Below are 26616 nucleotides of genomic sequence, written 5' to 3'. Positions count from 1 at the left end.
CTTGTTAAATTTCTTTCTGTTATTGTTTAAGTTGGCTGTATAACCCTTTCCTTCCCCTTTTTTGAATTTAACCAATCCCGAATTTCTTTAATTAATTTCTGACCAATCAGATGTATCTTCTCCAACTTGAATATCTTGCTTAACCCTAGCCAATAAAGTTTTTGTGGGCGGGTGTTCTCATTTCCGAAACGCCTCGAACTTTCCACGAGAGTATATAAACTGCTGATTTTCGGGTCTCTGCGCGACTTCAGTACCAACTTTCAAAGTGTAAAGTACGTAGCAGGGGGCGGGAAGCGCCTCTTTCTTCAGGCAGCAGTTCAACAACAAGGTAATGGCCGTTTAATAACTTCTTTTCTTGCTAGCTCAGCAGTTTAACTCTCGGGGCGGGTCCGAAGCGTTTCCACCATGTAACTTTCCCTAAAATGTAAAAACTCTTAGCATCTATTCTCTTGTAAAGCTACATATTGGGATAGAGAGTGCTTAACCCTCTCGAGCTCCCACTCATATTGTTTTGAGGTGAACTTATTTTTCATAACCGATTCTTCCTTAACGTAATGTAAATTGTTTCCTTCTAAAGTCACCTCTTTAGTATGGGATTAGCCCTTGCATTAGCGGCCTAGAGCCAGATTAGGTTTTAAACAAAAGGTATTGGGAGTGCAGATCGCCTCCTCTCAAATTGTTATTTTGGAGGTCATGTAATTAACCTTTTTCTCACTTAATAAACCTCAGTAGGTTGGGTATTTTACCCCGGTGTCTATGTCCTTAGAGGACAACTTGAAGGTGGAGTTTGGTGTGGCCTTTGATAGGCTTAAAGTTGAGAGCGAGTGGCTCTTTCTTGAAAATTGAGTATGTATGCCTCGAGGAGGCTTTTCTGTGTAATTTAGAGCAAGTGCTCCTGGGCATGAATGGGGTTTTCTGCCCCTCTGTTAAATCCTGTTTTGGGGTAAAGTTGGGCTAGTGGCCCAAGAATTGTGAGTTCGGGGCTCGAAGCCCAAATCCTGTAAATACTGTAATTGTTCTTTTGTTGCCTTGCTACTCTGTACCTGCCATTCTTGTTATTTCTGAATTTTGAAAAGAAAATATAACCTTGTTAAATTTTAAATTAACTTTAATTCTTTCACCTCTGCTAATCCACCAAACCACGGTAACAAGTGGTAGCAGAGCGTGGTTGAATGGGTCTCAATTTAGCCCATTTTGACGGCTAAACATTGCTTTGATTACAACTCTAACTATTTTCTCACTTGCTGGAATTTTTACCTTTTCCTTCTTCAAAATTGTTCTGTCATCATGCCCGGCCCTCGCGATGTTCTCCATCTTAACTATTTGCGCAAGGAGGAGTTGATCTATGAGTTAACTATCAGAAATGTGCAATCTGGAGGCACGGTTGCGGTAGACACAAATAAGCTTAGAGAGTCCCTTGATTTGCCCATTTCCATCCCCACTTTGGGAGAGAAAGAAATTGACGACTCTCTTTCCACGATCACTGATAATACTACTAAGCTAGCATCTGTAGTTAGCTTTTTTGAAGAAAATGATCCTTCGCCTAATCAAATTAAGCGTGTGCAAGCCAGGCTATTTCATTTTTCAAATAGAGTTAACGATCTGTTGTCTCTAAATTTGAATGACGTTCAGAGGAAGGAAGCTAGTATGGTTCTTGAAAATCTTTCTGAATTATCTAGTAAGGTTACCCAATTGTTAACTGGGGAAGTTCCTCCCAAAATCGATCAACCCACCACGGTGAATGTGGGTAGCGAGGAAGAGCCTACTAAGGGAGATGTCAATAGGAAAACCGTTGCAGCTCAAACAACCTCTGCCCCATTGGACAACGAGTCTGAACGCCGAACCTCGTTGAATAATGTACGTTCTGAATTAACGTCTTTGCCACATAAACCTTTACCTACTATGGTTTTTAGTTGAGTTCCAGGCCCATGCTCTTGTTTTTTCTCTTTCTCCATGTCAGATTATGCAAATCATTCATCCCTATGCAATTGGTATTCTCTCAGACAAAATAGTAAGAGCCATTGCCGAGCAATCATCAATTGAAGACTTCCACGCCGACTTGCTAGCTAACTTCATCCCGGCTAGGGCAAGGTCCTCACTTATTCAGAAGTACTATTATCGTGTACAGCGCTTGGATGAAAACTTGGCAGACTTCATCCAAGATATTAAGTTCTACACTAGGGTGTTTGCTCTTCATTTCCCTGAAGATCAGATTGTACAGGCTATTGTGGAAGGCATTTCACCATCCTATAGGTCATATTTGTGTTTCGCGGCGTGCCCGCAAACTTTCTCTGAACTTGAAGCATTGGCTGTCTCAGCGGAAGGAGTTAGATACGCCGATTCCTTGCGGGTCGCGAAAGAACCCCCTCCTTCTTCTAATAATCCTCGGCCTCCACCTCGCCGACCAGTCACACCTCGTAAATGTTATGCTTGCGGGTCGCCTGACCATCTTCGGAACAAGTGCCCATCAATCAAATCTAGTAGGGCAAATAATGGAGCTGGTTCATCACAAGGCTGTTTTAAATGTGGGGCTATCTCACATATCGCCAAGAATTGCCCAAATTCAAATAGCACCCCCTCCTGCTCAACTTCTGGTGCAAATTCCACCAATTCCAATAATAAAAAGTGACTAGTGGCTTCGGCTGAGTCGACTAATTCTGCCTCCCAAGGCTCAGCCCCTGGTAAACAGGTCGAAAATTCAGGGAAAGGTCAGCCTTCAAATTCATCTTTTGAATGCCCCAAAGAATGTCTTAGGATTCCGGCGGATACCCCCGCACCTGTTCCTTTTCTTAAAATTGAGTTAAATAATGAGCCTATAACAGCTCTATTAGATTCAGGCAGTGTCTGTTCTATTATTTCGGCTCAATGGTATTTGAAATTGAAATCTATTTGTAAACTTCCTGACTATAGTTCATCGTCTGTTCAATATGTTTCGGCTAATTCATCTCCATTAGAAATTCTAGGTTCTGGAAATGTCACAATCCGCATTTTTAAATTTACATGGAAAATTAAATTGGTTGTGGCCAAGCACTTGTCTTGCCCCATTATATTGGGAGCTGACTTCATTTCTCACACTGGTCTTGTGCTCGATCTTCAGAGTAGGTCGTGCACATTCAAATTCGCTTCTAATGGTAAAATCCTTTTTGTTAAAGTGTAGTTCTGTATCATGTTCATCTATTTCGCCTACCCAGGATGAGATGTTGTTAGACCTTAGACATCTACCTGAGGAGCAGGCTGATAGTATTCGTAAGCTGTGTCAGTCGTTTCCAGAGGTGTTCTCGGATACTCTTGGTGTTACTGACCTTATTGAATACAAAATTGAGGTCACGGATTCGATTCCTGTCCGTTTTCCACCATATAGGCTATCTCCACCTAAAATGAAGGCTCTGAAAGAAATCATCGATCAGATGTTGAAGGATGGTATTATTAGGCCCTCTAAGTCGGCGTATTCTTCGCCTATTTTTCTAGTCCCGAAACCCCAAGGTGGCTTCAGGCCTGTCATTGATTATAGGGCTCTCAATCGGAAGGTGGTGTTGCAATCTGTGCCCATTCCTGACCTTCATTCTTGTTTTTCATGGTTTCGTAAGCCCAAGTTCTTTATTATCTTGGACTTGAATCAGGCCTATAATTAAATTCCCCTTGCCGAAGAGTCTAAACATCTTACAGCGTTTGCCACGGATTGGAATTTGTATGAATACAACCGCGTGCCTTTCGGGCTCCCCACGGGAGCAGCTGTACTCACTAGATTGCTAGCTAGGGTCTTCTCCGACATCAAATTTGAGTACTTGTATCACTACCTGGATGATGTCGTCGTATTTTCAGAAACCTTTGAAGAACATCTAGATCATCTGCGAGAAGTTCTCAATCGCCTTCGTAAGGCTGGGTTAACTGTCAAGTTGTCCAAGGTTGCCTTTGCTAAGCCCTCCATGTCATTCCTAGGGCATATTGTCTCACCTGATGGTGTTGCAGTCGATCATTCTAGAACACAGGCCATCCGTGATTTTAAACCTCCCAAGGACATCAAAGGTATCGCCAGGTTCATTGGTATGGTGAATTTCTTCAGGAAGTTTATTCCTAACTTTGCTAATAGAGCGGCGCCCTTAAACCTTCTTCGTAGGAAAGGCATCAAATTTGAGTGGGGACCTTCTCAACAAGCCGCTTTTGAAGATCTCAAATTAGCTCTCTGTAATGCTCCTGTCCTTGCTATGCCTGATTTCTCAAAGAAATTCATCGTCCAAACCGACGCGTCGTCGTCGGCGGTAGCTGCAGTCCTTCTTCAAGAGACTGAACTAGGGAGGCGACCCATCGCCTATGCATCTAGGACTCTATCGGCTCAAGAAGCCAAGTATTCCATCTATGAGCTCGAAGGTTTGGCAGTCTTATTTGCCTTAGAAAAGTTCCGTCTCTATCTGGAACATGTCAAATTCGACCTGGAGACAGATAATCAAGCCTTAAGCTGGGTCTTAGGTAGGCCGCGTCGTACTGGTCGTATAGCCCGTTGGGCCATCCGTATTTCTGCCTTCCAATTCGATGTCAGGCATATCAGAGGTACCGAAAATGTTGTTGCTGATGGACTCAGCCGTATGTTTTCCAACGACGTTGAGACCCATGAACCGGTCGACAGTTCATCACCTCCCGAGTCCATACTACTTGATGTTAATGTCATCTTAACAGATGCTCCCAAGCTCTTTAGGGATATCGAGAAATACCAACGTGAAGATCCGACGCTGGCTCCGATAATAGAAACCCTTTCTTCTGGGGAACATGTTGTCCCTTATGTACTGAGGAATGGTGTTCAATGTTGCCCTTCGAGGCATGACAAGATGATGAAAGTTGTCGTTCCAGCTGTTCTTGTACCTATGATCTTCAAGTACTATCATGAGACCCCATTAGGGGGGCATCTTGGTATCTTTAAAACTCGTGAATTGATTCGTGAAAGATTCATCTGGAAGGGCATGGACGGTGAAATCCGTGAACTAGTAAAGGCTTGTAAATCCTGTTTGCTTAGTAAACCAACCATGTCCACCAAGGCAGGCCTGTTGTCTTCTCATCAAGCGTCGCGCCCCATGGAACGCCTGTATATTGATTATGTAGGACCGTTCCCTCAGTCAAGGGTAAACGCCAACAAGTTCATCCTTGTATGCGTAGATGGTTTTACAAGATTTTCCTGGTTATTTCCGACTAAGCTGGCTACCGCTCAGTCCACCATTACTTGTCTAAATTCTATCTTTGCTTCTTTTGGTCCGTGTCAATATATTGTGTCTGATAATGCTAAGGCTTTCACATCAAATCTTTTTCCTAAATTCTGTTTTGACCTGTCCATCTCTCATGTGACGACTTCTGCTTATTACCCTCAACCATCTCTGGATGAACGGGTTAATCGTAATCTCAGGTGTGCGCTTACTGCCTATCATCATGAAGATCATTTCAGGTGGGACACGTCCCTGCATTGGTTAGCTTTTGCTTTGAATTCGGCGGTTCATGAATCTCACAAGTTTACTCCAACTTCTTTGATGTTCAAGTTTGTTCCCAACATGCCGCTCTCTAACCTCTGGTCTCTGAGTGACATTCTACCTGAGACAATAGACCCGGACAACATTAAAGATCTTTGGAAGAAGGCTAAAGCCAATCTTAAAGTGTCTCACGAAAAGGTTAGGGAAAGATATGATCGTGGACGGAGACCCACCCATTTGAAGGTAGGTGACCAGGTGATGGTCAAGAATTTTGTTCCCGCGGGCAAGCTTGCCCCCAGATTTCATGGGCCGTGTATCATTCTCGATTTCCTTACGCCGGTTACGTTGTTATTAACTAATCCAGCCACCGAGAGGATATTTAGGGTTCACCTGTCGCAGGTGAAACCGGTATAATTTCTGTACTAATTTGTTTCATATGATTTTGAAAGAAATATGAAGGATATATTTTTGAGGGGTTTCACTTTTAAGGCCTTCTGCCCTTTCTATAATATTTCTTTTTTATATTTAAGCATTTATTGTAAACCCTCCCCGCACAGTTAAACTGCCATCCTGTCCTTGCCACGGCCATTACCACGCTCCCGTCTTCTGCTCCACAACACACAGTGGCTTATAAATGCCATGAATATCTGCACGCCGCTGGCCCCTCAACCTCACCACAATGAATGTACCCTACTATCATTCTGGTTCAACAAAAATTCTGCCGTCGAGCTTTAATGTGTCAGTGCCCCGCAGCCGCGCGGCGCCGTGCCGCGACTGGGATAGAGGAAGGGCCCCCTCTACTCCAGCGAGGTCGACCTGTGCACGGCGAGCCGGAGCCCTCCTCCCGGCCAAGGCTGATGTGCGGCGCACAACCTGCTACTTGCCCGCAGTCTGTACATGTTCGCCGCGGGCGCGGCGTGCTTCAACACCTCTACTCCTCTCATACTGCGGGCGAGCGGTATCTCAGGGTACTTGAGGGGTCCGAGCGGCCTCCTCTGGACTCAAGCAGCGGCGGCTGGCCTGGCCGTCAAAGTCATCGGCAACTGATATATTTAGTCAGTTACATGGAAGTTTCACATCAACAATTATTACTTTTTTGGATTTTACTGCAATATCTGGTGGACTTAGAAAATTTTCTTCTGTTTCAAGAATTTAAAGTTTTTCCTTCTGGATTCAACTTCTACAAACATAAAGACATTACATCAGCAATATCTATAAAGAATTTTGAAACTGGATCAAACCAAATTTAGTAAATTTTTGTAAATGCTTCTGCAATTAATCTCCATATCAACATCATAACTTGAACCTTGTTTTCAAACAAATTTCATGTGTCACCCCTGGAGGGACTTTGGGGGGGGGAGGTCTGTACCGGGCGGTACACCTCCACGCCGCTAATTCAAACTTTGCGCCAGTTGAAACTCCTCTGCTGGAGGAAGTCTGAACTTTATCTACTGTGTTAATTTTCAAGTTTCTCAGAAGATGTCACTACGTGGAAATTTTGGAGTTTCTGAACTGGGTCGTTTTCGATGTATTTTTGTTTTACCTGTAGTAAGAAGTGTGAACTTTCTCTTCTAGAGGACACTACTGAAGAACTACAATGGTGCACCCTAGTGCGAAGTGAAAGAACTGTTTTTTTTTTTTTTTTTGGAGAAATTTTTATTTCAAAAGTTTGTTCCTTGTTAAATTTCTTTCTGTTATTGTTTAAGTTGGCTGTATAACCCTTTCCTTCCCCTTGTTTTGAATTTAGCCGATCCCGAATTTCTTTAATTAATTTCTGACCAATCAGATGTATCTTCTCCAACTCATTTCCGAAACGCCTCGAACTTTCCACGAGAGTATATAAACTGCTGATTTTCGGGTCTCTGCGCGACTTCAGTACCAACTTTCAAAGTGTAAAGTACGTAGCTGGGGGCGGGAAGCGCCTCTTTCTTCAGGCAGCAGTTCAACAACAAGGTAATGGCCGTTTAATAACTTCTTTTCTTGCTAGCTCAGCAGTTTAACTCTCGGGGCGGGTCCGAAGCGTTTCCACCATGTAACTTTCCCTAAAATATAAAGACTCTTAGCATCTATTCTCTTGTAAAGCTACATATTGGGATAGAGAGTGCTTAACCCTCTCGAGCTCCCACTCATATTGTTTTGAGGTGAACTTATTTTTCATAACCGATTCTTCCTTAACGTAATGTAAATTGTTTCCTTCTAAAGTCACCTCTTTAGTATGGGATTAGCCCTTGCATTAGCGGCCTAGAGCCAGATTAGGTTTTAAACAAAAGGTATTAGGAGTGCAGATCGCCTCCTCTCAAATTGTTATTTTGGAGGTCATGTAATTAACCTTTTTCTCACTTAATAAACCTCAGTAGGTTGGGTATTTTACCCCGGTGTCTATGTCCTTAGAGGACAACTTGAAGGTGGAGTTTGGTGTGGCCTTTGATAGGCTTAAAGTTGAGAGCGAGTGGCTCTTTCTTGAAAATTGAGTATGTATGCCTCGAGGAGGCTTTTCTGTGTAATTTAGAGCAAGTGCTCCTGGGCATGAATGGGGTTTTCTGCCCCTCTGTTAAATCTTGTTTTGGGTTAAAGTTGGGCTAGTTGCCCAAGAATTGTGAGTTCGGGGCTCGAAGCCCAAATCCTGTAAATACTGTAATTGTTCTTTTGTTGCCTTGCTACTCTGTACCTGCCATTCTTGTTATTTCTGAATTTTGAAAAGAAAATATAACCTTGTTAAATTTTAAATTAACTTTAATTTCGTAGCCTGAGACCTGTTCACCCCCGCACCTTTTTTCACCTCTGCTAATCCACCAAACCACGGTAACAATTATGATTATTCAATTTATTATTTTAACAAAAATATTTCCAATGAGTGTAGTGCATTCCTCTCAACTGTAGCATAGACGAGTATGCAGTTTACACCAACACGCTAGATGTCACCACCATCGCTGTTCGCACTCGACTCAATGCTGTTGAGATAGAGCTGTCCGGTATTGGTGTATTAAAGTATTTGGACAGAGTCACGCGCCTCACCGGCGTCAGTGAGTTCCGAGACTGGGACGAGCGTGGGTAACAGTATTGTGCTTGTGCGCTACAACATGGACCACGGCGTCCTAATGTATATTTTGTACAGTGTAAATTGTTTTGTAAATAAATGAAGTATGTAATGTACATTATGTTAGCCTTCCCTTTGCACTTAATGAAGTACATTTCGTGGACTGTGGGAAGAGCTAGGCCTCGTTCAACACGAGTAAGCAACTCGAAAACGAGACCAAACATTTTGGTCCTCCAGTGCCCGATGTGATTCAGTGACGATATTACATCTCATAATCTGCGCATTTAGGCCTATTAGTGATAACAGTTTATTTACAAGTGTTTACATTTGCGAAATACGAATGTGTTCGTTTTACCGCCAAACTTACAACCACCCACGTGCTAAGTACTGCGCAGTAAGGTACAAATGAGTGACTTCAACTACGTGCCGTGTATGTGATTCACAACCATTTTCTACATGAAACACTGTGACTTGCGATGTGATGAACTGAGTTCTAATACAGTTCTCATTCATTTTAAACTTCGAAATTGAAGCGTGTGTTGCCGCCATCTTGCGCGGACGAATAATACTGTCTTGCCAACCCAATTGATGGAAATTCCAAGGAGTAGTAATCCAGATCCGTAGCAGTAGATCCAGAAGTGCCACCAGAGTGCAGCCCAGCCGCGTAGTGCTCTTTGGTTTTCAGCCCTGCTGTGGAAGGATACATTCTCCTGATCTGTAAGTAATCTGGCATTCCCAGTCCTTTATAATATATACATTCTTTCCTGTTATCCTTCACCATGGATCCTGTCCAGCGAAAAGGTCTCATAAAAAAGAGAGCAGTTATTAAGTCTCGTATAAAGCGTATAGCTAGTTTTGTCAGTACATTTAATGAAGGCTCAAATCTGAATGATATTCGAGTTAGGCAAAGGCTGCTATGTTCAAGTAAGGAGGAATACAACGATGTTCAAACCCAGTTAGAAATTAGCGATACCGAAGAAGTTCATGATGCAGATAGGGAATCCACTGAAGAACTCATCCTAGAAATAGAATCTAAGATGGAAACTCTGTTGAATGCAAATTCGAATATAACTTCCCCCGCAACATCTAGTTCTTCAAATACCAGTAGCATACACGAAATAAGACTCCCTACAATTTCACTGCCAAAATTTACAGGAATTATTTCTGATTTTTTTTTATTTTCGAGATACCTTCCAGAGCCTAGTAATTAATAATCATGCCTTAACAGACATACAGAGGTACTATTACCTACTATCATGCTTATCGGGAGAACCTCATAAATTAATTGAAAGCTTGCCTGTCACTGAAAGCAATTTCAAAGTAGCTTGGGAATTAATCTTTCAGAGATATAATAACCCCAAATTGATTGTAGACCTACACGTTAAGCAACTGCTAGATCTTCCGTCAGTTAAAACAGAGTCAGCTAAGGACTTAAGAGTGTTGCTAAATCAACTGCTGAGCAACCTGAGTGCTATTGAAGTAATGGAAATAGATGTGCCTCTGCATGAAATTTTGTTATCTCGCTTAGTGCTAGATCGAATCAGCCTCGGTCTAAGGAAACAGTGGGAAGTTAAATCTTCAGATAAGAAGTTCCCTCGCTTGAAGGATTTAGTAGCTTTCTTGGAGAATAGTTGTCAAACTCTGGAGCTAATCAACCCCGAAAAACACCAAAGCGACCAGCAACAGGTCGTATCCAAACATGGTGGTGATAAGAGCAGTAAGAAGTCCTTTGTCACAACAGCAACTCATTGTGAGTTTTGTAAGGCTTCTCACACCCTAACAAAATGCCCTAAGTTTTGTGAAGCCAGCGTTGGAAATAGAATAGATTTCACCAAGAAGTGTAAACTTTGCTTTAACTGTCTGGGTGCTAATCATACTTTAAAGGAGTGTAGTTCAGGAAATTGTCGAATCTGCAATAATAGACATCATACTCTTTTGCACAAGGAGCAGAGTACATCCTACAATGCTTCTACTACATCAGAAACCAACCAGACTCAGCAGCAAACTTACTGTGCTGTGAAGAGCAACTATACTCATGTAGAAGTTCTATTGTCAACAGCTCTCGTAGTGGTCACAGACAACCGTGGGAATGCACATCAGTGCCGAGCTCTACTTGATAGTGCGTCTCAAATGCATTTCATGTCCAGGCGTTTGGCAGATCGCTTAGGGATTGAACTGAGTCGGCACTCAATGCCTATAAGGGGAATTAGTGATACTAAGGCAACTGAATCATCACATATTTGTCAAATCCAAATTACATCTAGGGTCACAGACTACACTACCCCTATTGTTTGTGCTGTACTTCCTCGCATAACTGGTCAGCTCCCTACAGTACAGCTTGACACGTCTGACTGGCAGCTACCACAGGACATTTCCTTGGCGGATCCTCAATTTAGTACACCAGGTGAAGTTGATTTACTACTGGGGGCTTCTGTGTTTTTTCACATACTGCGTCGTGGTCAGCTCACGAGAGAAAATCATCCTGTACTACAGGACACTGAATTTGATTGGATCTTATCAGGCAAGATACCACCACACTCTCTCAAGTCTACCAGCAAGAAAGTAATGTCTTGTCTTGTGCGCGGCAATGAACTGCACGTACAGGTCGAACGATTTTGGCAACAAGAGGAAGTAAAGATGTCTCCCCCGCGTTCTAAGGAAGAAAGTCAGTGCGAAGAACACTTTGTGAACAACACTACTAGGGACAGCACCGGAAGATATGTTGTAAGACTGCCTATTAAACCACGCCATGAGGAACTTGGGGATTCATTTAAATACGCCTTTCGTTGCCTCAGTCAAATTGAACAGCGGTTACATCGCCAACCAGACTTGAAGAAGGACTATGTTGAGTTCATGACAGAATATGCTGATCTTCATCACATGGAACTTGTGACAACGCAAACCAATAAGCCAACATATTACCTGCCGCATCATGCTGTAATTAAGCAGTCCAGCACTACCACTAAGTTCAGAGTCGTCTTCAACGCCTCTGCTAAAACTACTAGTAACTACTCACTGAACGATATCTTGATGGTTGGACCTACGGTTCAAGAAGACTTGTATTCTATCATCTTGAGATTTAGAACACATAAGTATGCCTTCACTGCAGATGTTACAAAAATGTACAGGCAAATTCTAGTTCATCCTGATGACCAAGATCTGCAACGCGTTGTATGGCGTTCATCTCCGAATGAACCTATCCAGATTTACCGACTTTCCACTGTAACTTATGGTACCTCAGCGGCGCCCTTTTTAGCCACGAGATGCCTGGTACAACTTGCCAACGATGATGCACTGCAATACCCAAGAGCGTCGGAGACATTACGAAGAGACTTCTATGTTGATGATGTTCTGGGTGGAGCAGATACCATTGAAGATGCACTCAGTCTGCAACAAGAGCTGATCGAACTACTCAGTAGCGCAGGCTTTCCTCTTCGTAAATGGTGTGCTAACCATCCTACTCTTTTAGAGCACATACCTCTTGAGCACCAAGAATCACAACTGCCCTGGAGTCTGGATGACAAGGAAGAGGGTACCATTAAGGCCTTGGGACTACTGTGGCATCCTCTAAAGGACATCTTCCAGTTTGTAGCTACCAGTCACACCCAGAAGACCACAACCTGGACAAAACGTAGTGTGTTAACTGCATTTCATCCATTTTTGATCCTTTGGGCCTCTTAGGTCCAGTAATAATAAAATGTAAAATTTTCTTGCAACATTTATGGCAGGCGAAAGTGGACTGGGATCAGAGTTTGCCTCCTGAGCTATTAACTACTTGGGAACAGTTTCATGCATATTTACCATCACTCAACGACATTCGCATCCCTCGAAGAGTGACGGAGACGGAGAGATTAAACTATGAGTTACACGGATTCTCTGATGCTTCAGAAAGGGCCTTTGGAGCATCTGTTTACCTACGGAGTATAGATGTCAAGGATAATGTAACAGTAGTGCTGTTAAGCTCCAAATCCAGAGTAGCACCACTGAAACAGATTTCCCTCCCTAAACTTGAACTATGTGATGCATTACTCCTTGTAAAATTAATGGATAAGGTTAAAACTGCACTTAACCTCAAAATTGAACAAAACTACTATTGGACTGATTCTACCATAGTACTAGCTTGGCTTGCAGGAGAGCCCGCATCTTGGAAAACGTTTGTTGGTAACCGAGTGTCTGAGATACAACAACTTTCATCTGTAGAACAGTGGAACCATGTGACGTCACAGGACAATCCAGCTGACATCATTTCGAGAGGGATTGAACCACATCTTCTTCAAGACAATCTGTTATGGTGGGCGGGACCATCCTGGCTCTACCGACCACCGTCAACCTGGCCTGTCAGCGACATGAAGAAAACTTCCGAACTCACTGATGTACCAGAGCAATGGAAACCAGCTGTTTGCTTACTTGTTGTCAGTCATTTCCTTGAAGACTTAGTCCAACGCTTTTCTTCTTGGTCACGGCTGGTGAGAGTCATGGCCTTCATACTGAGATACATAAACAACCTCAGGCTTGCTCCTTCAAGGAGACAGGTGGGAAGTCTGACTGTAGTAGAACTTCAAGAGGCATCGCACAGGATCATTCGTACTGCCCAAGAACGAGAATATGGTAAGGAGCTTCAAGATCTGCGACTTGGCAGACCGATCGCAAAGGACAGCAAGTTGAAGTCTCTTCATCCCTTTGTAGATGCAAACCAGATGCTTAGGGTGGGCGGCAGATTGGAACAATCGCAAGCTCCGTACAGCCAGAAACATCCCATCATCCTACCACCTAATCATCATGTGACCAGGTTGTTAGTAATGTGTGAGCACATGCGACTTCTGCATGCTGGACCCCAACTTTTGCTTGCAACCATTAGACAACGATATTGGATACCTAATGGTAAGTCTGTCATTAGGCACATAACACACAAGTGTCTCCCTTGCTACAAGTTGAAGGCAAGTACATCAACTCAACTCATGGGCCAGCTCCCACACCACAGGGTAGAACCCAACAGACCATTTTTGAACTGCGGAGTTGACTATGGGGGCCCACTTTACATTAAGCAAGGGACTCGTAAGAGCAAAACAAAGCTAATATGTTATATTGCTCTATTCATCTGCATGGCTACCAAGGCGATCCATCTTGAACTTGTCTCTGACCTGTCTACTGATGCGTTCCTAGCTGCTCTGCGTAGATTTACATCGCGTCGTGGTATCTGTCAGAATATCTACAGCGACAATGGAAGTACCTTTGTGGGAGCAAGAAACGAGCTACGGGAGCTTCACACCCTTTTCAGATCTCAAGTACATCAGAGGAAGGTGTATGACTTCGCATCTCAATGTCGAATCCAGTGGCATTTTATTCCACCGCATGCCCCTCATTTTGGTGGGCTGTGGGAGGCTGGCATAAAGTCTACTAAGTCCCATTTGAAGAAGGTTGCACGAAATCTTGTATTGACTTTTGAAAAAATGTCCACGTTGTTAGTTCAGATTGAGGCATGCCTGAATTCGAGACCAATAACCAAATTGTCTGATAATCCTGATGACTATTCATTCCTGACTCCCGGTCACTTCCTGATTGGAGAACCTCTCACAACCATCCCAGAGCCAGATTTACTTACAGTTTCAGGTTCTCGTCTGTCCAGGTGGCAACTACTTCAGCGTTGCAGACAGTACTTCTGGAAGCGATGGTCAAGGGACTATCTATGTCAACTCCAGCAGTGGACTAAGTGGTCATCAGGAAGGGTCAACCTTCAACCCGGAACTCTGGTTCTTCTCAAGGAAGACAACTTGCCACCTCTCGTGTAGCAGACAGGGATCGTGGTAGATACGCACGCAGGTGCTGACGGCTTGGTGCGAGTTGCCACTATTCGCACGCCCAAGGGGACCTTCAAACGGCCAATTGCAAAACTTTGTGTCTTCCCAGAAAAGGTTGAAACTGTATATAGTGAACAAGTGTAATTAGTGAAAAGGTGTAATCTTTTATGTGCTAAAACTTTGGTTTTTTATTTGACCATTTCAGTGTGAGTGCTAATTTTTATTGTTCTTTATAATATTTATGTTTGTAATTTATATATAAATTAGGTGGGCGGTATGTTGAACGCCATGTGTTTTCTTTCGTCAGAGGTCAGCACAATCAAACTGCAGCCCCAGTGGAAGGGGGACAGAGTCACGCGCCTCACCAGCGTCAGTGGGTTCCGAGACTGGGACGAGCGTGGGTAACAGTATTGTGTTTGTGCGCTACAACATGGACCACGGCGTCCTAATGTATATTTTGTACAGTGTAAATAGTTTTGTAAATAAATGAAGTATGTAATGTACATTATGTTGGCCTTCCCTTTGCACTTAATGAAGTACATTTCGTGGACTGTGGGAAGAGCTAGGCCTCGTTCAACACGAGTAAGCAACTCTAAAACGAGACCGAACAAGGGGGGCCACACAATTAAAGACTCCCTAGGTCTCGCAAATCTTACACCGTCAGAGGTGGAACAGAACGAAGGAGGTATGATAGGAGCCTTCTACAAGTATGGGGAAACACTTCTAGACTCAACTTCTAGTCCCGTCAGCTACATCCCACGCTCCATACTTGTGAACTACTGAGTGTACTTTTCTAGTCCCCTTTTACGACAGGCAGGGGATACTGTGAATATATTTTACTATTCCCGCCCGCACGGGAAATTTTAGGTATCCCGACTGGGTGTTTATATTGAGGGAGGGGGAGAAAGTTCTAACATTAAATATCGACCACAACGTTTTAAATGAGGTTCACGTTAGATGCGCCGTGCCGAGCAGATCAAGTTCCCCTGTCTGTCGTAAGAGGCGACTAAAAGGGGCGACCAAGGGATGATAAATTAGAACCATGAGCCTACATGTAATAATTATCATCAAACAGGGAACACCATGGGTCGCTTTTACTTGCGCGTAGTACCACTATGTTGGGTACACGATAAGTTCGAGAATAGTAGCGACAGTGTGTGGCTCAGGATGCATTTTACAGTACCTGTGATTCGTACCACTATATGAGCGACACCATGGCTCTGCCTTGCCTAAGCTTAGTACCCACTATGTGAGGAACACCACGGGATAGTGCGGGTTCCTGTGGTTAGTCCACTTATGTGAGGAACGCCATAGGTTTGCGTTGCCTATAAATAGCGCCGCAGTGTGCGAAACACCATAGGTCTGTGTTACATTTGCGCCTTACATTACCTGTGAGTAGTACTATAATGTGTGGATTGCTGCGAGTCTCCGCTCCTTTTGATTAGTACCGCAACATGACAAATAGCATAGTTCTATTTTCCTAGCGATAAGTACCATTATGAGGGGCCGATGATCTGGATTTTGGATCCATTTCGACTGAAAGCATCATCGATTCAGTATTATGTTATAGCAGCAGTCCCTTGGTCAGTAATACTATAATTTCACGTCAGTTTCTGTGAATTCGAGACATTTAAATTCATATCCATTCATTCATTCTTTTTCCTCATGTTTTGAATTCTGGTCAGTTGAGGATTTTGGACTTTTAATTTTTCATTCTATTTCGTCTCATTTCGTACCATTAGGGACAGATGACCTAGATGTTAGGCCCCTTTAAAGAACAAGCATCATCATCATCATCATCACCACCTTTTACGACATGAAGGGTATGTTGTGGATGTATTGTGGTTGTAGTGATTAATGTAGAGGAAGATCAAATGGTAAACCGTAATTAATGTTTTTAGAGGAAGTACAAATGGTAAACCGTCCTTTCCTAACATTAATCGGTAGGGTGAAAAGTAGAAAACCGACCCTTATAAATTTAAGGGAATCGAAATGAGCAAAGGAAGAACCACGAAGGTATTGAAAATGAGAATTACCAAAAGCGATCCGGTTGGAAATGTGATGAGAGGATCGTGGCCTAAGTTCAGGTCAGCTGGAAAACCACCGTCGATAAACCCCATACCCATTATGACAGGTGATTGTGGTGGTCATTATTGTGTTAACGCTACTCAAGGGGAAAATGGAAGAAGGCTTATTTTTCGAAGAATTGAGGTATTGTCAAAAGAAACGGAACATCCACGAAGAATATGTTAATGAATATTCCCTAGCCCTTATAAAACTAGTACCGTTGGTGACAGAAGATATCAAGAGTTGACCAAGGATTGGCGGCTAGGAAAAATGAAAGTGATGAACCTTCCAAAAGTAAGTGCAAGCCATGCAAGACTCAGCTAAGTGCCCTGTGGTCAACAAACCACACTCTCAAGTTGAGAATACCTGAGGTACCTTTTACTTGCCTCTTGCGACAGGTAGGGTATGCAGTGGGTGTATTCTACCGTCGAAACCTAAGGGGAGTTCGCAATAGGGGAGTTTCGTAGTGGTGATTGATTTAAGAGGAAGTGCTACTGGGTAACTAACTACGTTTAACACTATTCCTAGGCCACGAATCTACTACGCTGGTGTAGCAGGGGGAGATGTGATACTCCCACGTGGTACGTCCCAGGTGGCGGATAGGGGGATTCCAACCGGCTTGCCGGCGGACTTGAGGAAAATAAAATTCCTCTCGCGGGGCAAACACACAACCCCAGTGGGTGGAGGACGCAGAGGAAGAATACACCCACGGTATTCCTTGCCTGTCGTAAGACGCGACTACAAGGGGCGACGAAGGGATGATTGTATTAGAACCATGAAACTACTTGGGATTAGTACCACGCGGGGAAAACCATGGGTGGCTTTTACTTTTGCGTAGTACCACTATATTAGGTACAAAATAGGTTTGTAATTAGTAGCAATAGAGTGCGTTGCCGACTTTTATAGTACCTGTGATTAGTACCACTTTAGGAGCGACACCTTGGGTGAGCGACACCATGGTTCTGGCTTACCTATGATTAGTACCCACTGTATGAGGAACCCCACGGAATAGCGCGAGTCCCTGTGGTTAGTACACTTATGTGATGAACACCATAGGTTTGCGTTGCCTGTAAATGGCGAATCAATGTGCGAAACACCATAGGTCTGTATTCCATGTACAAACTTCATCAGCTGTGATTAGTACCATAATGTGTGGAACACCTTGAGTCGACGCTACTTTTGATTAGTACCGCAACATGACAAATAACATGGTTCTATTTTCCTAGCGATAAGTACCGTTATGGGGGGCCAGTGACTTGGTTTTTTGACCCGTTTAGACTACAAATATCATCGATTCAGTATTGTGCCATAGAAGTAGTCCCCTGGTCAGTAATACTATTCTTTTACGTCAATTTCTGTGAATGTGAGTTATTGCGGGTCGGATCCACTGATTGTTTTAAATTCATATCCATCCATTCATTCTTCGTCCTCACGTTTTTAATTCTGGTCAGTGGAGGATTTTGGATTTTTTATTTGTCATTACATTTCGTGTCCGCCTTCGTAGCGTAACGGTTAGTGTTATTAGCTGCCGTCCTCGGGGGCCCAGGTTCGATTCCCGGTACTGCCAGGAATTTAAAACTGACAGGAGGGCTGGTATGTAGTTGAAATGGTACATGCAGCTCACCTTCATTGGGGGTGTGCCTGAAAAGAGCTGCACCACCTCAGGATGAGGACACGAGTTTACTACTACTATTGCATTTCGTACCATTAGGGGCCGGTGAGTTAGATGTTAGGCCCATTTAAACAACAAGCATCATCATCACTAATCCAGCGGTTTGGTGGGGTGAGGGGGAGAAGACTCACACTGCTTCGAGAAACCGAAGATATCGGTTAAAGAAAGGGAGGGGCCACGAAGTTCATGGAAATGAAAAACTCCCTAGGTTCGAATGCTGTTATACCGTCGGAAGAGAGCAACAGTTAACCAAGGGAGTCGGAAAGTGAAACCGAGGGGCCTGGCACAGGTTAGTGGAAACAACACACTAGGCTAGGTCAACTGTGGTCACCAATCTCGCTCCTAAATTCTTTGAAATAATTTGAGAAATGGGATATGCCCCATGGGTGACAGCCATACATACCGATCATTGATGATTAATTCTCCGCCTCAGTGGTGTAGTGGTTAGTGTGATTAGCTGCCACCCCCGGAGGCCCGAGTTCAATTCCCGGCTCTGCCACGAAATTTGAAAAGTGGTACGAGGGCTGGAACGGGGTCCACTCAACCTCGAGAGGTCAACTGAGTAGAGGTGGGTTCGACTCCCACCTCAGCCATCCTGAAAGTGTCCTTCCGTGATTTCCCTCTTCTCCTCCAGGAAAATGCCGGGATAGTACCCAATTTAAGGCCACGACCGCTTCCTTCCCTCTTCCTTGTCTATCCCTTCCAATCTTCCCATCATCTAACAAGGCCCCTGTTCAGCATAACAGGTGAGGCCGCCTGGGCGAGGTACTCGTCATCCTTTCCAGTTGTATCCACCGATCCAATGTCTCACGCTCCAGGACACTGCCCTTGAGTCGGTAGAGGTGAGATCTATCTCTGAGTCCGAGGGAAAAACCAACCCTGGAGGGTAAACAGATTAAGAAGAAGATTAATAATTATTGAATATTCAATTTTCACGACCGCATTGTAATCGAAACAGACTTTCAACCTATTACGTCGTGTTACGTACATTTAGTAAGTGTTGAAGAAATGTTAAGTACAGAACAAAAATGGCCAACCAGACACCAGTGGGATACTGAAATTTGTCCAGAGGCTTCTTCCGCCGTGGGCTGCGTCGCACGGGCGTGCGTATCATCCTGTGCAGCCGTGTAACTGGAGTCTGGCGGTCCTCGTCGGTTGGTGCTGGGAGTGGGCTCCGTCGATTCCGAGGGAGTAGAACCACCGGGGCCTGAAGTGTAGTCAGGTCTACTGTTGAGTGGCTGCTGCTGCTGCAGCTGCTGCCACCCCGCGTCCTCTTCCACCGCGACCGCCGCGCCCTCTGCCCCTGGGTGGTAAGGGGCGGCTGACCGTCCGTTGTGGTTGAGGCTGAAACTGGAACCCGGCTGGAAGTTCCGCAATCTCGTCCCCGGTGGCTTGGTCCAACTGGATGGCCGAGTTCCAGCCTCGGGACAGGGCGATATATAACAGGTTCGCCCTGTTGAAGGCGTATTTTCTTTGGGCCTGGTCCAGGGAATACACGGCTGAGAGCAGCCAGAGAGTGGTGGCGACGTCGTGATGGTCGCGTCCCGCTGGGAGAGAGGGCAGCATGCCCTCGAGCGTCGAAGCAATCTGATAAACCCGATGGTCGGGCGGTGTCTCGAGACCCTTGCTGTACGTTTGCGGCCGGAGACTGCGAAAGGAAAAGGCCTGGTCGTCCGGCTCCGGGTCTCCTCCAGTGTCGTCCAATCCCAGTTCTGGTTCTAAAAAATGATCCGTCAAGGTGCGCATATTTTGCGCAAGCTGGTTGACTATCAAAGTTAGATCTTGTAGAGTAGGCGGGTTCTGCGGTGCGGGTTGGTCCTGTGGCAAGGGTTGCTGTGGCTGCTGCTGCGGCTGCGGCTGTGGTGTTGGAGGCTGGTCGACTGGAGGCTGTGCTCGGTCGGCTGACATCAGGGTCGTATTCTCCTTGAATGCAAGGCATTCATTGCATGCGTTATGATAACACAAAGAACTGTCTGATGTACGATTTTAGGTTGTTTCAAGTCAAATATTAACGATTTCATCTCTCAGAAGTTCAAAAGGTCCGCGCAACTGTATTGGTTCCGTTGCTTAACTACGTGTGGTGCTGGTGTAGTCTTGCCGTCTACTCCACTCTAGGAAGGAGGAGACAGCGAATGCAGGAGTTAAGGATGAAAGGCATTCAATCTTAAAATTGCATTCAGTGGCAGACGTAGTTCTGAAACCCTCCGAACGATGTCGCTGCAATTGAAACTTGGTCAGAATTTGTCACCCCATACCCGTACTACCGTCTGCCATCTGTTAGCAACTTGGAGAAAGTTGGCATCTTTTGCGCACATGTGGTATTAACGATGGATGAGTCTAAAACGGATATAATTGTAAATCAGTTTGAAAAGCCATTTACTGGCCGTTCGTTTGATGAAAAGATTCAAATAGTTAAAGCCGGGAGACCTCTACCTTCCCTCGTAAATTTCTTCTTCTTCTTCTTCTTAATCTGTTTACCCTCCAGGGTTGGCTTTCCCTCGGACTCAGCGAGGGATCCCACCTCTACCGCCTCAAGGGCAGTGTACTGGAGCTTCAGACTCTGGGTCGGGGGATACAACTGGGGAGGATGACCAGTACCTCGCCCAGGCTGCCTCACCTGCTATGCTGAACAGGGGCCTTGCGGGGGATGGGAAGATTGGAAGGGATAGACAAGGAAGAGGGAAGGAAGCGGCCGTGGCCTGAAGTTATGTAGCCTACCTTCCTGGCATTTGCCTGGAGGAGAAGTGGGAAACCACGGAAAACCACTTCGAGGATGGCTGAGGTGGGAATCGAACCCACCTCTACTCAGTTGACCTCCCGAGGCTGAGTGGACCCCGTTCCAGCAGAGCCGGGAATCGAACCCGGGCCTCCGGGGGTGGCAGCTAATCACACTAACCACTACACCACAGAGGCGGACCCTCGTAAATTTAAAAACAGAAAACAAGAATTGTGTACGCACGTTCAATCCAGAAACTTACAGTAAAACTGTTTGGCTCGAGTTCACCTACATGTAATTAGGGTGAGTAGAATTGAAATTTACTTAATACATTGTGTTAACTGCATGGTCACTAGTTGCATGCCTCAGTGGAGATTCCAGGATACGCCACTGGCTGACATGGTGCGAGTGATGACTATTGGAGTTACCGTGAGAGGTATATCGGAGGCTGCACTACTTGTGCTGAGTTGCTAGCGCTTGCTTTTGCTCGCTTGGCGTATAACCTTGTAGGATAATGTCATCTGCTTGGAGTGGCGGCCGGCGGAAATAATGACGAGCGCACTCACACGGTCAGTATAACCAAATACAGTAGAGACAATACGCGACACTCAGCGAGATATCGAGGGACAGCTATTAGAGCTCTCTCTAGCGGATGGACCTGAGAACTAAAGAGCACATGTATTTGTGAGTGAAGTTTTTGGTGTTATTTATGCGTTTTCAGTGAGTTGACATAATAAAATAGTAGCATGTCTCATTCCTTGATATCTCCTCTCTACATGAGGGGAAAGGTATGTCCTGCGTTTGGCTGCAGTAACTATGAAGTAGAGAAATATGCGCGGTCTTTCCTTCGTTTACCTCGTGACAAGAAAATGCTAGTAATATTGTGTTCGCATACATATTCTTCCAGTGACAAAGAGATTTTTATAGTACTTCAACATCATCTGACCTGCTCGACCCATATTTTAACTGGCTTAAAATATAATACGCATATTTTATTGTATAGTGCAGCAGTTAACCTTCAATACCGATGTGTTGTTGTAGGTGTGATCTGTGGATTTTGAAATGTCACAGAAGTGATTTGGATAAGGTGTACAAGAAAGAAGGGACGTTATGCTTATATAAGAATTAAGAGGAAAATTGTCCTGCTTATAAATGCTAATTCAATGCATTATGTGTGTACGGAATGTGCCGATATTTTTATTGACAAATGTCTTAATGTGTTGATATAATGTTTTTAAATGAAGAAAAAGATAAATCTAACCGTGAAAGTTCGGACAGGAATGCTAAAGCAAAAAAAGTAATACATAAATGAAAGATCAAGCCATTTCACAGCAGTCCATTTCACATCTTGTTTATATGTCTAATTTCAGTCTTTAAATAATAACCTTTTAAATAATTCTTCATTCATTTATCCAGAATTGCTTTAGCAACTTCTAAGTTAAAATCTCAATAACACTTTCTTTCTAGACGTAATTTATTTATCCATTTTCGTATATGCATTTCCATTGATATTTGAATTTAGCGCGACTTTTCAGGTTGTCACTAGCAGCACCACCGTCGAATTGTCTCCCATTTTATCAAGGCTAAATCCGTAAGTGTTGCGTATTGTCTCTACTGTATTTGGTATAACTGTCAGTATCCCCAACACTCTACAGTACTGACGCTAGCAGATCAGTATTTTTCGGTACTAACAGTTTTATTGACCGTGTAGGGTCGGCTTAAAATATACAGAAAGTAAACAACTGGGCAAGAATAAAACTTTCAAACCTTAAAGCCGGCCTCCACTGATTGACATTTAACACAAACATGTTAAATTTAACATGTTACAATTAACATGTATATTGAGATTGTGTCTTCTAATTGACTTTGCATGTTAACTCAGAATGTTGAGGTTAACATTTTTAACATGTTGGCGTGTTTTCCGTTCCAAGTGGAAAACGTGTCAAGTCAATTCGTTGTTCGTGAGATGTCGGCAAAGCTTCGGCAACTTCCGTGCTCTTTCCATTCCAACAGATAGCCTAAACGACGTACTTCTCGTGAAGTAGGATTATAATTACAACACTCTGCAATACTCATTATCTTTGTTATAAGCTACAAATACTGTACGCGCACGTATGTCGTTCTCTCTGCACTATACCGGTACTAAAATTTATAGTCAGAAATAGATTGGAGCAAGGAGTTTACTCTGGACTTAATTAATGATATAATAGAAAGGCCTTGTTTGTGAGATGACTCATCAAAAGAATACAGAGATAAAGTGAAGAAAGCCGACAGTTTCCAGGAACTCTAAATTATCTATAATTGTTCCCGCTAGTGCATCGGCAAAAAAAGAAAAAAAAAGAAACTAGCGTCCCTCCGCTCCCAGTACAGTCGATAAATGTAAAAAGTTCACAAAAGTCGGAAGTCGGGGGCGATAGCGGGCGAAGTTTATACTTCAAAGTGGTTTGCTTTTGAAGCAATGAGCAGGATGAGGGGAGAAAACGTGCCTAATAAAACTGCATTTCTAAATCTTAACAAGAAGCAACTGTGGCAATAACAAAGGCCAAATCCTCTTCATCTTTTTCTTTTTTCTTTTTGCTAGTGGCTGTACGTCGCATCGACACAGATAGGTCTTGGAAGGAAGCGACCGTGGCCTTAATTAAAATACAGCCCCAGCATTTGCCTGGTGTGAAAATGGGAAACCAAGGAAAACCATTTTAGGGCTGCCGACAGTGGGATGCGAACCCACTATCTCCCGGATGAAAGCTCACAGTCGCGTGCCCCTAACCGCACGGCGAACTCGCCCGGTAATCCTCTTCATCTGAGTCCATTGTCCTTGTTTGAAAATACTAGACACCACCTTAATGTATTACAACAAATTGATATAATGAACTACCTGTATATAGAAAAAGGAAGTCGAGTTTCACACGTTATTAAGTGTGGACACAATGTTAAATGAAACAGTATTCAACATTTAACATTTAACTTGTTGATGGTGTCACCAGTTAACATTTAACACGTTTAATATTTAACATGTTCTGGTTAAATGTTAATCAGTGGAGACCGGCCTTTACAGTTAAATAATGGGCCAGCTATACAACAATCACTTACATAACAACATAATAAAAGCATAATAATCTAGTTCCTACGGTTAATATTTACAAGAAGAAAGTAACTTAAATTATCTTGGATATGTTCTATAGATTATGTTCTTATAGTCCTATGTAAGTAATATTTGTAACACCTTCTTTCGAACAGCTGAGTACTAGGAATGTCTCTAATTTCAGTCGGCAGGGAATTCCACAGGTGGATAGTAGTGGGGATGAATGAATCACTGTACCTGGTAGTGTGATGGGTAGGGAAACTTAGCAGTGAGTTAGCTAATGACCTTGTTTGGTCACTATTTCTGTATGATAGGTACTGAAGGTCATTTGTCAAGTAAACCGGTGTTTCGTTCCGTAAAACACTATGAATAACTGACACAAGAGTGCAGCTTTCGCCTCTCCTATAAATATAGCCAAGATAACTGACTGAAGTAGGGGGAGATATGGCAATGTCTCGGTTTATTGAAGACTAGCTGATGTACCCGTGCTTCGCTACGGAATTCTACATTGTATACAGAATTCTAGGCTAGGTAGTGTGCACGTTGTGAGCAAGACTGTATTAAATTGCATGGCTATTAATGTTACCCTAGAAACGCAACGGGGAAGTCACCAAACGTCTTTTCTCATATGAAGACTGTGTTAGGGAATTTTCATTGTAATGATAGGCCCGCTTGCCTACCATCAGTCACCACCAGGTTGGGGAGTTTTCATTATAATGGCAGATACTCACTCTCCACCAGCCATTCCTATGTGCAGCGGTCACATGCGATTGCTGCATGCAGGGGGCGCATGCGTTGGACGCATGGCCTTGTCAGTTTCCATCGTGCAGTTGGTGCGCGCGCCTCAGAAGGGCCAGTCTACTCGCGCAATGGCGAGTGTTGTGACACAAGCTTGGTTGTACATTTTAAAACAGGAAATGGAAGACAGTATCATGATGGAAATAGAAAGAAAGAGAAGGAAGAAGGTAGATAATATGTATTTAAGGAGAAATGAGGAAGGGTATCATTCCAATTTAATTTCCAAGCACCTACTGGACGACGAAATAAAGTTTCATCATTTTTTTCGTTTAACGAGATATCAGTTTCAATTGTCCGACTCGTGGCTGAACGGTCAGCGTACTGGCCTACGGTTCAGAGGGTCCGGGGTTCGATTCCCGGCCGGGTCGGGGATTTTAACCTTAATTGGTTAATTCCAATGGCACGGGAGATGGGTGTATGTGTTGTCTTCATCATCATTTCATCCTCATCACGACGCGCAGGTCGCCTACGGGGGTCAAATAGAAAGACCTGCACCTGGCGAGCCGAACCCGTCCTGGGATATCCCAGCACTAAAAGCCATACGACATTTCAGTTTCAATTTGTATTGTCTGCAATTAAAAATGATATAGACCAACAGAAAGTATTTGGAAGTCGAAGGCCACTGAATTTTGGGAAAGATGGCAATTTCCTAATTGTGTCGGAGCAATTGACGGGAAACTTATCCGGATTGTATGCCCTTCTTCTGTTCTTCAATTACAAGAACTTTTTCTCCATTGTTCTTTTGGCAATCGTGGACGCGAATTACAAGTTCTTTGCAGTTGACGTCGGATCGTATGGAAAAGAAGGTGATAATGGAATATTTGCAAAGTCGAATATGGGCAAAAAGTTGTATTCGAACAATTTCGACTTTCCACCAGAAGCAACTTTGCCAGGTTCTGAGAGGGTTCTGCCACATGTAATTATTGGGGATGAAGCATTCAGGCTTCACAAGAACATTCTGAAACCATTTAATAGGTCCCAGGCAAAGGAAAATTTTGAAAAGGCAATTTTCAATTACCGTCTATGCAGAGTCAGGCGTGTTTCTGAGAATGCTTTTGGTTTACTGTGTCAAGTTTTCAGATTGTTTTACTCCCCAACCGGAGTTAAACCTGAAACCTGTGACAAGTTAGTATTAGCTGCAGGCTGCCTCCACAATTTAATTAGGGAAGATTGTCAATCACTTCTGACTTCACAGTGAAATAGCTGTGAGGAACATGACACCTCTTAGTAGAAATGGAGGATTCGCCCAGGCAGAAGGATTCCAGGTTCGAGATTCTTTCATGGATTTTTTTGTAGCAGAAGGCAAAGTTGAATGGCAAGAGAGAGCAATTCAAGGCACATTATTAGACCAGGGATTTGGTATGGACAGCTATATTTTTCACTACACAGTAAAACCTCTTCAAGACGAAAGCTTGTCCGAAGTGGAAACGTTTCGCAGTTCCTGTGATTATAACAGTCTTTATTGCGTTATGAAATTTGAGTAAAGTGGAATCTGCATAACACGTGAGTGGAAAAGATTTTATTTACGGATAATATTATTGTAAAATGCGGATAAAATTATTGTGGCAATGAAATCATATAAGCTCTGTGTTGTACTGTACGAGCAAATACTGGCCATGATGGCCACATTATGTTCAAACCATGATCATATACACGAACTTCGGTGCAAAAGTGACGCAAACCAATTTACCATTCATTGATTCTCACTCTTCCAAACTGGTTAAATTATCGTACACAATTCACGGGTGTATTCATAACAAGAAATAAAAACCAAGTGCGTGGATGTGTAGTGTTGTGAAATATTATTATTATTATTATTATTATTATTATTATTATTATTATTATTATTATTATTATTATTATTATTATTATTATTACTGAAATCCGTGGATCACATGCATACATCAGTCAAGATATTCGAGTGGCATTCAAGAATAGATATTGATATGTTGTTAATGTTTTCTTTCATAATTTTCCGTTTTTTCCGAATGCA

Source organism: Anabrus simplex, chromosome 4 (assembly GCF_040414725.1).
Source record: "Anabrus simplex isolate iqAnaSimp1 chromosome 4, ASM4041472v1, whole genome shotgun sequence".
Classification (NCBI taxonomy): domain Eukaryota; kingdom Metazoa; phylum Arthropoda; class Insecta; order Orthoptera; family Tettigoniidae; genus Anabrus; species Anabrus simplex.
Note: the sequence above shows the minus strand (reverse complement) of the source record.